At 53.4% G+C, this 3360-nt stretch overlaps 1 protein-coding gene across 1 annotated transcript in view; it reads left to right on the forward strand.

The window, feature by feature from the left end:
* Positions 1 to 920: 920 nt before the first annotated feature.
* Positions 921 to 3360, forward strand: part of WDTC1 (WD and tetratricopeptide repeats 1) — a 78692-nt gene continuing 76252 nt past the window's right edge. Inside the window, exon 1 of the mRNA XM_012811434.2 lies at positions 921 to 1363. The gene's annotated coding sequence lies outside the window, so the exon portion shown is untranslated. The remainder of the gene's footprint in view (positions 1364 to 3360) is intronic.

Here is a 3360-nt window from a genome sequence, read left to right on the forward strand (position 1 = left end):
TTAGCTTGTTTCCTCTTCTGCAAAACACAGACAGCAACAGTACCTGTGTAAAAACTATACCCAATTCAGTATGAATAAAAACAAATTATAATATTACTTGACAAAAGGCACCTTATGAGTGTGACACGTTTCTCTTCCCAGAAGGTGATGACGTAACCTCTGATTTGAGATTCCTCGTGGGTGGGGCCAGGCCTCTGCCTTAAGAAGTTAGGCATAGTGCCTCCCTGTCACCCTGAGAACTTCCTTAGAAAGGAGGGTGTCTCTTCTATCAAACTTGGGGCTCCACAAGGCTAGAACTGCCTCTCTTCCTCAGAGGTGGGAACAGCAGTTACCACACCAGTCTCAGATGGACCTTGCCTCTCCCAGCTGTGGGAAGGTTCCCAGAGTGTGTGTGGCTGAGTCTCCTCCAGGCCGCTCAGTGTAGGACTGATTCTCTATTACCCTTTTCCTTCAGGGCCAGGAGACACGAGTAAAAAAATGCGTTTGTTCACCAGTCCGGAGAGCAGGAAGGGGCAGACTGAGGCTCGGTTCTAGGGGACCACAGGCCCCTAGCCTGAAGGCTCCCGCAATTCAGGGGCTCAGAGTTAGTCTTGAGGAGCTCTTAGGGGGACGTGCGGGGTTTTGGGAAGCAATGGGAAAATGAGTGAGCGGCGGTCCCAGTAGCAGGTGAAGGAGCGCGGTGGTAGGGTGGGAGGTGCGTCCGGGTAACTAATGGCAACCGGGCGGGGTGATCCCGCTCGGCCGTAGCTCTTCCACGGCGAAAAACTACGACTCCCAGGATGCCGCAGGGCCCAGACCGGCTTTCCCGCCCGCCCACTGGCTGCCGGTCCCGCGAGCGGCGAAGCGGATTGGCCGCGGCGGTGCGGGGCTCCCCCACTAGCAGGTTAGTGGGCACCGCCGACAGCAGACGTTGACCGGGCGTGGGGGGGCTGGGGGCCTCACCTCGCCATTCTGGAAACGCCCGGGCGCTGTCTCCGTAGCGTAGCCGCGGGCTGTGAGGCGCGGGGCGGGGGCGGAGACTGCGTGGCGCAGGCGCGGTGCTGGGCTTCTCCTGGGTCCCCAGACAGCTGGAGGAGATAAACAGAGGAGGAGGAGGGAGGGGAGTGCGTGTGTGAGAGCGCGCGAGGGAGTGTGAGTGTGTGTGAGCGCGGGTGTGAGGCGGTGCGCAGGGGCGGGCGGAGGCGCTGTCCGGCCCCGGCCAGGCGCCGGGCGGAGAGCATGGGAAGGGGCTAGAGCTGCTGGAGTCCCCCAGCCCCCTCCCGGGGATCCGCGCCCCTACTCCCGGGAGAGGGGCCGGCCCCCTCTGGACGGACATGGGCTCCTGAAGTTGCGCCTCTGCGGGTACCGGGAAGAGACCTGACAGGTACGAATCGCCGCCGCCTCCTGCCCTCCGCTGGCGCCGAGGCGGAGACCGGCTCCCGCAGCCTCTGCACACTGGCCGCCTGCTCTGGGCCGGCTCCAGCCCTACCGGCCTGGGGCCTGAGCCCGCCCGCCCCGGGGCCCCAGGGCCCCGGGGTGTCCCGAGAGGGGTCAGGCCTTGCTGGGCCGGAGGGCAGAGTGGACCGGGGGCGGGGTGGGGGGCCAAAGGCTAGTTAGAACGTGGGGGGAAGGCTGTGGGAGTCCCCCGAGGCTCTGCTGAGGGAGAGGTGGGAGTCGTTCCATCATGGGACTTTTTTGTGGAGTTTTTGTTTGACATCTGATCTGGGTCCGGTCTCTGGAAGAAGGGGCAGGTGTAAGTGCGAGAGGGCAACGTTGCCCTGCCCTCTTAGTGTCTGTCTGTCTGTCTCTCTCCCTCTTTCTCTCTTGTCCACCGCACATTCCTTCAGTGGGCCATCCTGGTACCAAAATGAAATCTGCCAAGATATTTCCACCAGGCAACTGTAGTGCCCTGTACAAAGGGCCTCTGCTTGGGAATGGGCTATTCAGTGCCCACTTGGAAGGGTAAATAGGAAGTGAGGAGATGGAAAAGAGAGACCTCAAACCAGTAGGATCCAATTCTTGTTACTGAAAGCTGCAGTGGGACGCCCCCTTGCCAGCCCGGGCTCTTTCTCCTCTGCAGGTGTACTCCTAGGGTTTCTAGAGAAGTAGTACCAGGGCCTGTGACTAATGTCTTAACAGCCCAATATGACTGTTCTCCCCAAAGTTCTTTTCTGTGACTTTCTTTAACCTCCTAAGGTAATGGTAGAGCAACTTTAAAATTTTCCTCTCAAGTTTATGAGTTTAGGAGCCTAGTAGAATAAACTATAGTTTTCTTATTCTTTTCAAGGATGGGTGGATGATCAGAGTAAAGTGTTGTCTTTTTAACAAAGCCTGTAACAATTTTTAGAAGAAAACTATTCTCAGAGCACTTTCTGGCTCAAAGACATGAACTCCCCACAACAGGACAGGTATGCCCAGTGGCCTGCAGTAAGCTTCTCTGGTTCTTGAGTGGCCTGTCTTCTGCTGACTGTAGTGAAGGAACTACTTAATGCTTTTTCTGTCTTGCGTTCTGACTTATTCTTTGTAATGCTTATATCTTTAGAGGAATTGAATTGAATCTTTGCTGTTGAATAAAATAATGAGATCCTCTACAAGAGACCAGAGGGTCAGTAGCGGGGTTCCTCTGGGCTGAGTCTGAGACCACTGAGATTTCTCCATTGTAGCTTGTTATATTTCATTGGCAAGTGGGAAACATTCTTTTCTGTAATAATTGGTCCTGCTGCTTTAAGCTTGTGGTCCTGTTAACCTCTCCTTTTTCAACCTCTTTAAGGGTACTTATGTTATAGTCTTCTCTCCATCTATAGAAGTGGCAGGTTTTGATCAACCCTGCAGAATAATTGGGCAGCAGTCCACATTTCTGTTTAGGACTCCTTTCCTGGAGGTCACTGAGGGAAAGAGAATATATGTCATGATTATGATGATGGTGTTAATGTTTATTTACCCGTTCGGAGTTTTAGAGCTGTTACACAATTGGCAGTTTTTCTAGCTGGAAGGAGTTTGGCATTGACTCATTGGGCATTATTTGTAGGGCTTTTTTTTTTTTTTTTTTAAGACAGAGTCTTACTTTCTTGCCCTGGGTAGAGTACTTGGTGTCATCATAGCTCAAAGCAACCTCAAACTCTTGAGCTCAAGTGATCCTCTTACCTCAGCCTCCCAAGTAGCTTAGACTATAGGCACCTGCCACAACATCCAGCTATTTTTTTTATTTTTAGTAGAGATGGGGTCTAGCTCTTGCTCAGGCTGGTCTCAAGCTCCTGACTTCAAGCAATCCACCTTCCTCAGCCTCCCAGAGTGCTAAGATTATGGGCATGAGCCACTGGGCCCAGCATACAACTAAAAATCTTTTTTTTTTTTTTTTTTTTTGAGACAGAGCCTCAAGCT

The sequence above is a fragment of the Otolemur garnettii genome, unplaced genomic scaffold, assembly GCF_000181295.1.
Source record: "Otolemur garnettii isolate 467f Iridium unplaced genomic scaffold, OtoGar3 scaffold00156, whole genome shotgun sequence".
In the NCBI taxonomy this organism is placed as follows: domain Eukaryota; kingdom Metazoa; phylum Chordata; class Mammalia; order Primates; family Galagidae; genus Otolemur; species Otolemur garnettii.